We start from the raw sequence: 12413 nt of genomic DNA, 5'->3' as shown, positions 1-12413 counted from the left end.
AGTTTAAGTGGTATTTTTCTAAAATTCGTTCTGGACTAGGTATATTCAATAATTGAATGTTAGCGTCGAATTTCATCAACTAATGTTGAACTATCAAACGATGCATTTTTGAGGATTTGAGTGATTTTTTGTAAAATATGCAGATAAAATCTTCTTCGTCTGCTTGCATTATATATTCTTTTATATGCCTTTCATTGTACTTTTTCTTTCATTATACTTTATCCAAATTTTTTACTTTATGCGTTAGCCTTACGATCACATAAGATCCTAATCACACAATTTGTTTTCTCGCATAAAATGGAGTTAAACATTAAATCTATAATTATACAAATACATTAACCCATAGGTATCATAGTTGAACAAATTTTTTAATTAATCAGACATTAAAAGCTGATCTCATCTCCGAGTTGATTAAATTTTCCATTAAGATTGCCAATCGTCATAACAGTTGGGAACGTGATTAAAAAAGTGATAGGTATATTTAATCAAAAAGCACGACGAATAAAAAATATGACTCGAAGAGGCACCTTAATCGATAATCAAGTCCTTTAAGTCGTTAAAAGGAGTGACCTGCGGTTATCATGATATAAAAGCAGGGAGGAACGAGTGGTCGTAAAGAAATTAAGGATGCGAATAGTAAAACTCGAGAACAGGATGAAGGATAGAGGCGTGGTAAGCGAAGGGTGAAGAGGTCGGTGACATTTTCATTCGAGGCGTCGCCGCTGATACGACGGTGAATAATGAAAGGGCGAAAACGCAGTCGAGAACGTTGTTAACGTTCCCATCTAACGAGAAATTATGCCGGTGCTTAATTAAATTTCTAGATTTCATTGCATTATCGGCTACCACTACGGTATTCAAACAACTGCTTTCACCACTATACACGTTGATCAAAGTACAGTGATCGACGTGCTCCATTCACAAAGTACGTTTTGTAAAAATATCGTACTGAAGACGAAAAAAAGAGATCTTTCTTTCATATTAGTTGTGTAGGATATTCTGTAGTTAATAATTTACTGGTTTGTAATTAATTAGTATAAGAAGCAAAGGGACTATACAAATATTTAAAATTAATTCTTTCGAAAACAAAGGTTCGTATGAAAGTAATCTTATTCCATATTTACGAATTATTTTTCATGTAAAGTTACACTGCTATTAATTAAATTAATCAGGCAATACCTGATATATGAAAATTATTTATTTCAATTATAAATAGTTTTACAAATTTATAAATCGTAGGACAAAGAGTGTTTGATAAAATGTGAAGTATCTTTTAGAAATTCTATACTTTCGTACATTCTGTGTCCAAAATCAATCGACTATTCCAAACCATTTACCTAACAGTGAACGAACTGTTCCTCCGTTTACAATCTCGATGTACGTTTCAAGTGTTATCTGATACAGTTTCAGAAATAAAATAGCGCTCACAGATTTTTATTCCTTCTTTAGAAAAAGAATTTAATGTGGAATAAATGTGAAGAGAAGGAATAAATAGCAGAATATCGTGATAAGCAAATAGCAAATAATACAATGTTATTTGTTCCTAAAGAGTCAATTGCAGTTGAAAGCTGCTTAAAATTCAGGTCAATAATATGTGTGAATATTATGTTCGATTAAACGTCTGAAACCAGAATCGAGTAATATTCATACGAATAAATTAAATTTATGTTCTCTTTATCAATAATTAATTAACTTGATTGTTTTTCTTTCATATATTTTTGTTGCATATGAAAATATTATTCACACAACATGACGAATTTTTTATTCTAATTGCAAGATTAATTCGTTCGAAGCTATAAGTTCCACAATAAATACATTTGCAATAATATATAGAGTTAAACATATTATATTGAGTAAATTCATTTTATATGCAATTTAATTATTCCAATAAAGCAAATTCCATAAACATAAAATTATAAAGTTACAAATATTCCTTTAATCGTCATTTTAATAAATGGACTTGTTAAATAAGTAATCATAATATTAATGACAGAAGATACAGCCATTATGTTCGTAAACAATTCTCATAGACATTGTACCAGTAACACTGACACATGAAATAGGCCTTTTTGTTTTATGCCGATTTCATGACGATGTTTCGCAAACAATGAGTATCAATCTCCGTACCCGTTCAAACAATCCGTACAGTCAGAAACATCGACATAAACTCACAGTCCTATCTCGAAAATAATAGTGCTCGTAGTAATGTTTACGACATTCACGAAAGCTTGGAATCTTAGAGTCAAGATAATTCTTAGAATCTATTCGTACCAGCAAGCTAAATATTAGACTTTTTAAACAGTACGAAGATTGAAAGAGAAAATAAATAAAGCAGAAAGAATGATACTTGAACATTTCGTATTCGATTCAAGTATCTCGTTTCTTGAACAGCCAGAAAATATTCTTCTTTTAAGTTAATGACAAGACTGGTATTTCAAACAAGTATTGATTCTATATACCTACCATGTAACAGATGAACATTCGCAAAAATATAAGAAGAAATCTCCATTAAAGTTGATTGCCACGATCCTTCATTATTCGCTTAATAATAAAAGCAATAAAATAATAATTAATGCTTTCATTGATTTGAGAATACAATATCGGCAGTATCTATCTTTGAAAATATTATTTCCCTTCCTCTTTATTTACTATTTATCACAGTTATCACGCTCGAGCAATTAGAGGAAAGGTTAATATGTTTAAAAAATCACGAAGGATATGTCACTCGTCTATTTCGCTCGGCAAATTGAAATTCTGCGAAACGTTTCGATTACTAAGAGAAATCGATACAAGACTCGCTGTGTCGTGCCGGATTGAAATTGCATAGCGTTGCATAGTCGTACAATCATTAGTATGGAAGATACTCGACTCATCTAATGACATTTTCTTGTCTTGACCCTGTTTCAAAACCTCATTTCGGCTTCTCGCTTCGCTATATAATTATACACGGTGAAAGAAAATTAATAAAAGTACATCCTTATTTGTTTTTCGTCGTTAAAATTACTGTATATACGTCTTATTCATTTGTAGAAGCTATTATTTACTAACCTTAATATTTGACAATAATATGTATAGTGAAAAAACAACCAAAACTTTTCGATATAGCCTGAACGCAGTGTTCTATCATACACCTTAGGTATGACTTTACTATTTTTTCAAATAATTATCCCTGTTTGGATTTTTACTTTAAATTGGATAACACGCGATGATTAAGGATATGTATGTATACAAGAGATTTGATCAAGCTGCACGGATTTTCAATGGCATTCAAATCCGATGAATTGCATAGCCATGGGAATACGAGGATGTTCTTGGATGAAAGCACCTCTGTAACTGATTTGGCCTTGTGACGTGATGCAGGGATAAATTAATTGTTATGGTACTCGATTATCTATCCATTGAATAATAATTTAAACAGTCAAGGACAATTTGCTATTTACGATATAATATTGCAGTTAAAAAAGTGAAATTTGTTAATAGCAGTCCCTTAATTGCTTTGAATGGCGCGTGTAAAGCTGTCTTTCACAATCTCACTTTTCTGCCATATGAAAAATAATTAACGATAAGAAAGGAAAGTCGTATCCGGTATATAGAAAAGAGAATGGCAATCGCTTTAATCGAAACCTTTCAAAGCTTTCACACCGTAGAACATAAAATTGGAGTATCAAACTCGTGACTTACGACTCATCGAAATTACACTCGTTCTACAATGAAAATACTAGAACACTAGTCAGCTGTTCGTATCGATAGTCACGACGGGTCATCTTGCATAATGACTTCAGCTTGTTTCGTTGCTCCACCCCTGTGGTAAGTGTAGCGATCGGGAAACATAAAAGTCGTCACGTTCGAGTGGTTCGGTTAATCGGGTTCGATGATGTAGCACGAGAACGATAACGACATGGGAACGGGATCGACAGGTAGCACAAAAGGTTGTTACAACATAGCGTGCGAAAGCATCAACGGATCAGTTCGTTGTATTGATATTAACCCGGGTACAGTGTACTTGGTTACATCGCAGGTAGCGGAGACCGGAAGAAGCTATCTAGTTAGTACTAAATCTTCGTGGTAGCAATGAGTCCCGACAGACCTGTAATTTTCGGAAAGCTACACGCGGAGCTCTCGCAATTACAAATTAATAAACGGTCTGCGGGACCTTACTACCCTTTTCCTCTGTGATTTATATCGACCGTATACCTTAATTACCCCCGTGGCCTGCTGAATCCCGTGTATGAAGTGCAAAGTTCACTGGACAGCTGAACTTCAGAGCCTGGGATACGATATTATTCTAATATCTATCTTCTCGAGCATTCCGTATGTATACCTCCACAATTATATAGTTATTCCTTGCTTTAACGAACACTGTATTTGTTTGCAACAGTATAATGCATATTTTTCATAAATAATTTCGTTTGCCAACGGTATAACGCGTATCTTTGACAAATAATTTGGTAAATATGTTTGAATCGGCGATGCACGCATTATTAAGACAGTAAATTTAAAAAATTGGATTGTAAGCGGATTTTATTTTTCAACGATGATATTCACTAACAAAGTCTTACTTATTCTTCTTCCATTTCATTTGCATCAAACCCAATGTTATTCTCCTTCTCGTGACCCCGCAGAAAATTAATGTATACTTCTATTTCGCTGTAGCATAAACGTTGTTTCTTCGTGAAGCAGAATACTTTGAAGGTTCTACGGGTATTAATTAGCTAATTAAACTAAATTCGCTGAATATTTGACCATATCGATATCGAGTGGCTCGCTTCATGGAAACTAAATTATTAGAATTCTAATTATTCTAGTATTGGATTGTTTCATAGACAATACGGTATTTGTCATTTTCACGAAAAGAGTTCGAAGAGAATGGAGCATCGGCAATTTACAGCTCCTCTCATCTCTGTCAATTGAGGAAAGTATCATTTCTCAATCGAATTGTTGGACGAGATGAGAAATGGATCGCATACGAGAATGTTATGCGGCGCGGACAATAGGTTGACAGCAACGAGATATCAATTCCATAACCAAAGCAAGAACTCCATCCAAAGGAGATCTAGTTTCTCGGTAGAATATGAATGAATTATCTATTGTAAAATGTTATTCTATCGATCAAACAATTACGAAAAATATACAGTACACCGCCAAAAGTTGAAAAGATTGGTAACATGAAAAAAAAAGATCGGTACTAACTGACAAAAGAAAAAGATTGCAATGATTCATTCAAATAACCATACTCTTCTGGCATATCAAAATTCATAATCAGGAACTGAGAAGCTATAATTTATTCGCTATAATTCATCACTTTATCAGCACATTATATTCACAACACATTCATCATATCAATTCATTTGCTATAATTTATTCACTATAATTTGAATCGGGAAATTATGATTACTTGAATATAATTATTTTTATTTAAATTGGGAGTTATAATTTATATAATTATATTCTTTTAATTTGGCAACATCGAACTATTATATTTCTGAAAATTTTCGATGATATTGTGAGCGAATCACGCGAATTAATCTCTTCTCGTGTAAATTTTAAGTGCAGCGCACATGGTGTATGATTTTCTCGCGAAGGTTGCCTACCAGATTAACCCTTGGCTGATAACATCCTCTGAAACTACGATACGATTTACGAATCAAACGTGAAAAGCACAGACTTGTTCGCCTGTAGATTCAACGCGTAACTAAATCGTTGTTTGTTCTGCTGCATAAAAGCTTTTGTTACTACGTCACTTCGATGGTTTAAAAATATAATACATTTTCAACTATCGAAGTAATAGAATCACAATTTATGTGACGTCTTGATACTCAAATACTTGATACTCACTTAACAAATATTTTTTTAATTCAACATTTAATGCTCGATCGTAATTGCGTACATAATTCATGATATTACAAACGAATATGAATATAAATAAATGAATATATGTAAATGAATTCGTTATAAAAGTATAACATAGTTAATAATAATTGAAATAAGACCAATATAGACATTTTATCTGCGTGCAGAGATAGCTAAACGGTTACTTCGCGCGAAAAATCGTTACAAGAATCGCAACAAGCTATTTAACAAGCATTTTTCACGTATCGATAGGACGGTTGGAGCGATCGTGACGTACACAGTGGCTATAAAACGCAATTTATCGTTGCACGTCTGCAGCACGGCGATATCGAGCATGCTAAGTACCCTCCGGAAACGCAGAAAAGTGTTTACGCATACGTAACCAGATATATTAGGCCATTGTTCTTAAGATACGCATCGTAGCCACTATTCAGCAACCATCGAGCCAAAAGTTATCGCCTGCGAAACGTTTTATCGCGATAACATCCCTTCTATCCACATTCCGTTCGCGTAATTCATTGCTTAAAGAGTATGTGCTTAGTTGATCTGGCATACTGAGACTTTCAATCAGTATTAATACCAATGTCTGACAAGAACCAAGTGTTTCATAAATACAGAACATTGTTCGATATGGAATGAACTGATCGTAAACTGTGATTATGATTCATCTGCGTCTGACTTCCTTAATATGATCGAAAGTCAACATTCTTTCTCCAGCAATCCAATATTCAAAACTATGACAGACCTAGCTAATGTACTTAGATATATAATAGACCTAGTTAATACATCTTTTAAGAAATACATTTGATAACTCGAACGTACAGTTGATCTTTGTACAACATACATTAGAATAACATGGTTTCAGTCGTATGCGAATGTTCTTGAGAAAGCTCTCATCGATCAAGTAATTTTCTCAAAATAATTTATAGCGTACGATAGGATATATTTATAGGATAGGATTCCCATGGATAATCGTAGGTATGTTTGAAATTACGTACACATTAGATACCGTGTATCGTCATTGTATTGCACGAAAATCGAGCATTGAATACATTCTAAAATCTACTATCTAATAGTGAGAAATAATATAAACTTGCTTTTAAGAGGGGATCCAATTCACAGGATAGAAATATGTTAGTAAAAGATAGCGACATAAAATTCTCAGAAATACAAAGAAATTATACAAAAACGAAGGATCAAATATATGCCATACAATACAAACATGTCATATAAACGTAAATCAGCATAGATGAAATCAATATATTCAAAGAAACAACTTGAATTGCTTTTATCAGATTCGGAAGGAGATATACTTAAACAACGTGTAGTTAAAAATATGGGAAATATGTGAAACGCGATAGAGGATGGTTAGGGGAGAGTTTTCAGCTGGAGGCGATAGGTGAAGCTTCAAACCACATAAAGAATGCAGATAACGTTTGAACCGTGCCGGAAGCGACTCGGTTAACGACTAGAACTGACACAAAAGCGTGGCAAGAGTACAAGAGGGCCAGGCCATCGAGGCCTGATCTAAGGCAGAGGAACCGCTACTTCTTTAGCGCAAATTATTGTAATTTGCATCAGTTAACTCCGTAATTACTTGAGGTTACAGGTTAAAGGACCATTATCGTTTCCTCGCGGGCACAATAACGCGTGAAACCAGTCTCCACGTTCCTATGCCGAGAGCACAATCAACACCTGCCGCCGTATAGATTATCCTCACCACTTATGGAAAGCCTATTTAAATCACTCTGCTTCATTTATTTCGCGATACTACTACGCTTTTCAAAGAATAAAGGGGAAAACGAGGGACGTCCATTTTTTCGTGGTAACATTTCCATTTTACAACATATTTTGTTTGAGAACTGAGACTGCAGAATTAACAATCACGACGATTATAATGTTCAATATGTCTGCGCAAGATAGCGTTAACGATTTGGCGCGTTGATTAAAAACAATGGAATGTTTATTCTGTACTGAAATAAAGCATAGAATACAATTACCGTAAAACAATAAATATTTTATTAGTCATTCTTTTTTACGATAAGTAAGATATGAAGTTCGTTATATGAACGATACAGTTAGATTCATTAGATCCTGTTCCTTTTCTAATGGACTTGAGTATCAAAGTTTAATTTGCCCAATAAAGCTGTTTTATGACATTTCTGGCTTTTCTCCTTAACTTTAAACAAATACAGTGGAGCCTTCCTTATGCGAACTACTATCCGAACACCCTATTATCTGAATATTAATTCTACGATTCGATTATTCTGTTATCTTAACAGATGTCTGCTAGTAACAGATGTTCCTGTTACTCTATTATTGCAAGCAAATGCTATCATTTTATATGTGACGCGCTTCAGTAAAAGTAGATTAAAAAATCTCCGTATTATATGTATAATTGTAAAGTAGAATTCTTTAAATCAATTTAGACACACTCGGCGCGGTACTTTTAAACATAAATAATTAGAAAATAAACTTCAAGTGTATTCATTATCAAGTAATCAGCATTGTAGCGTGTAAGATAATTGAACAAACACATATTCAATTTTTACGTACATTAAATTTCATTCAACGTCGGGAATTTATTCGGAGGCAAACAAGATAATCTAAAGGGCAACGACAGAAAAGCAAAGTTAATCAAAGTGGAAGAAAAGGCGATTGTTTCCGAATGACTGAAAGGATAAAAAACGACAAGAAAGGACGGGATCAATATGAAAATGCTAGTAGAACCTCCCTATCGTTGTTACGCTTAAGAACTTGAACGAAAACCAGATAATAAAGCTTGAAATCACAAAAGTTTATATGGCTGTTATTGCAATGCTACTATTGTTAGCTGCCGTATCGTTGTTGCGACGATTCTACAGGTTTTGATACGAAAAGAAATTATGTAACATTGTTCGCGTTTTGTGTATCACCGTCATAAGCTGCATAAATATAAAAAGATCACGTTCGATGGCGAACGATTTATTTTTTTCCACGGTTATGTCTCTCATTCTTCCCATAAAATAATCTATAAAGTATTTCGCGCTAATTAGTCATTCGCCATTTCGTCATATCGTTGAAATTAAGCGCACCAGTGATACGAACGACATCAATTCGACTTGGAAACCGTGAACGCGATCTACGAGAATTAATTATGTCCTTACTATACAAACTCGTTCGTAAGGCGAAGAATGAAACGGTATAAAACGAATTTCTACGTGCGCGGAATGGTACTTAGAAGTTTTGCAGCTAGAATTCGCGCGTTTGTGGCTTTCTATTCTCTCAACGAACTCGCCAACTTTCATGTGTCAAACTTCTCAGATATCTATATTTCTCGTACAGGTAGCCTGTGACATGCATACTTTATGTAAAGTCTGGTTCATACTGGCTGAATTATACAGCGGTTAGAAACGGTATCGGCACATCATTACGTTCGTTATGGTATTTGCATACTAATCAAATCGGCCAATATATACTTTTATATGACTATAAGTATTTATGAAAATGAAATGTGGAACCTGATAAAAGAATGATTCATTTGCAAATAAGGATATATGTGACGATAATTTTTATAATATAATAATATATAACTAGTGTGATTATACGGTGCAACTTAATTGAAGATAACTGAGAGCATGTTCGAAACTGAATTATGACAGTGTGTGTGTTTAGAGCGTTTTACAATTAAATACTTCAATTTTTAATAAAGTAAAATTTGTATACGATTACTACGACCTACCTTTTTTATTATCGCTTGATATATTAACAAATAAATGTCTAAAAAGATGTTTTTTTTTCTATAAGATGTGACGACTTTCGTATTACTGCAGATATAGTAATCGAATATACGGTAGGTATATTACTGTTTTGGTCAATACATTGGTGATAAAACTAACAAATGAATAAATTTATATTGAAAAACAAATAAAAAATGTACAATAAAATTTTATCATTAAAGTTTTTGATTCTCTGAAAAAATTGAACTTGAATATTCATACGCATTCGCGTGTACACCTGCTTGACGAATTTCACCGTATATTAACTACATTGTATGTATTCGACTACCGTCACATATAGACGATCAAATGCACGTGTATCCAACAAATTCTGAAACTCGATTTCCTCGGAAGCGAAGCGCCAAACGAACAAATTTTATTTCGCGTTTTTGCTTTGCTTTTTCATGTAGAATCACCATCTCCGTGCTTATACCGCTTGGTATAGGACAACTCTGTTACAGGTTACCAAAAATATTTTACGAATATACATGAAATTTACGAGTTTAACCATCCGTCTATCCAATCTTGATCGTCAAAACTAAATACCTTAGTTCAACTATACTTAATAAATTACTAACCTCAACTTCGCAAAGCTTACTGAAAAACTAGAATAACTTTATTTGAAGACTATCAGAGGAATTTAAATTACTCAATAATCAACTCTGTCAAATAATCGAATGTAAATAACCAGCAAGAGTAATTTAAACGAACAAAAAGAAATTTAGGATATTTAGCTGACCGAAATAGCATTATAATTATGATTTGGAGTTTGAAAATTTGTCAAATGTACGATCTTTCAGCGACATATTTTCGTACAGATGAAGCACTTAAAAGAAACGAGATAGTAGAATCGAAGAGTGTAGAAAAAACGATCTTTTAACTGAAAGCTTTCCGCTGTGAGCCGCAGGGAGAACTCACGCGTGCCAGCAATACGTATTCCCTGTGCCTTACGATCTTCCAGTGAAGAAGATTATCAGGCAGGATCGATAGCAGGCGATAGATATAATCAAACCACGTTCGCGTAATGGCGAAATCGTGCCGCTCGTATATTATTCGATTGAACGAATCGAAAATTCGCGGTAATTCGTATTTTGTTTGGACATCGAACGTACACTTCATTCAGTTTCCTGTCGCGCTAAAATGCAAATACAATTTATACGCTGTGACATAAAAATAGGTGAACAAACTTTCATACTATGTATATTCTATTTTTTCTATAGGTAAAAAAGAACACATTTTCATAAAACATATAATGATACTGATTATATTGAGTATATTAAACTGTGCAAATTTTATGTTAAAACTACAAAATTATCGTTTAACTCTTTCAGCGTTAATAAACTCATATATGTATAAGCTTTAAAAAATTATTCATTACACGCAATGAATCTTCATGTGTCTATATAGGTATACGTATCACAACCAATCCTAGTCGTTGCTGAATAAATTTGGAAAAGTAATTAATTGTTTAAGCATAAAGGATATGAGGTGATCGTCGGTGAAGGTGCCCACAAGAAAACTCTTGATTTTCAACAATAACGTTTATTAAACTCTTAGCAATTAACAACAAATAACGATTAACCACAATTAACGATTAACAACGATTAACGATTAATAACAAATAATGATTAATACTGAACTATCAAGAGTCAGTAACCCGTTTCTCTAATAGTGTTTGCTTCGCTATGACGCTTAACCTTTCACACTTCGCAGCTCGGGGCAGAATAAATCTTTTGGTTCGAAACCAAACAGATTCTTTTCTTTGTTGCCTCTCGATATCCCCACTACGCGCGCGTTTATTAGAAGTATGCGACGGTTGCCGCATATGCATTCTTCCGAATATTCGGCGAAAGAACCGTAGAGATATCGATGGTACATTAGGCCTGTCGGCCTTACGCTTTGAAGGTATAGCGCTTTGTGTCGCGAAGCCGTTGGAAATTTCCGTGGTCGAGTGCCGCCACAGATATATAATTGGTTATATTTTAATGTCTATGATAAATAATATAGAAGTGACGAATAAATAATTCAACGAATTATAATAATAATAATAATAATTTCACTTTTTGATTCCAAAATAATTTCTGACGCGATCGATATATCTTGTAACAACATTAAAGTTTATTAACCAATATACGATACAATAAAATGTATTGTTACAGTAAGTAACCAGATTGTCGCAGATCTTAGCATTGAAGATGTTAACTTTTCCTCATCCCTGAAGAGCAGAATACAACATCAAAGATCGTCCTCCATTTATTTCAACACCACCCTGTATACAGCCTTTGAGGTTCCGTATTCTAAGAGCTAAAGAAATTTCTTTCTCCTTCGTTAAAGACGAAAAGGCGATTGACTATAAGGACGACAAAAAAAACCTGACGGAAGTAATTAAACAGCCGGAGAACCTCGCTCGCCAGAAGTCGAGTAATAGCTCTGCTTCGTCTTCCTCTGGTTGTTGGAGCGATAAAAATTGCATAGACTGACGAGGGGGTTGTGCAGTTGCGCCGATTTCCACACTGCCATTTTTCTGGCGGGCCACGGCTCGGCAGGCGGAAGTAAATCTGCCTCGTTCGCAAATCGGGGGAAATCTTGCTTGGTAAGAGAGATATCCAGGCAGTAGCAGCTGAGTCTTTGGTCGATGCTTTGCCCGCGAAACGAAGTTAAAGGAGCTTGATATATTGTGTGCAGCCTCGTACGAAACTATCCCGGAAACGGTAATAATTCATGGCCGGTTAACGGAATGGCATTAAAGATTCCCGACTTGCTACTATTCTTACGCCGTTACGCGCCAATTCGATCCTCCTCACA

At 34.3% G+C, this 12413-nt stretch overlaps 1 protein-coding gene across 1 annotated transcript in view; it reads right to left on the bottom strand.

Annotated features, from left to right (window-relative positions):
* The window catches only part of LOC117204839 (sterile alpha motif domain-containing protein 5-like), a 286419-nt gene that overhangs the window by 257492 nt on the left and 16514 nt on the right, over positions 1 to 12413 (bottom strand). The window lies entirely within an intron of this gene.

Source organism: Bombus bifarius, unplaced genomic scaffold (assembly GCF_011952205.1).
Source record: "Bombus bifarius isolate JDL3187 unplaced genomic scaffold, Bbif_JDL3187 scf7180000007984, whole genome shotgun sequence".
In the NCBI taxonomy this organism is placed as follows: Eukaryota; Metazoa; Arthropoda; class Insecta; order Hymenoptera; family Apidae; genus Bombus; species Bombus bifarius.
Note: the sequence above shows the minus strand (reverse complement) of the source record. Positions and strands in the feature narration are given on the sequence as shown.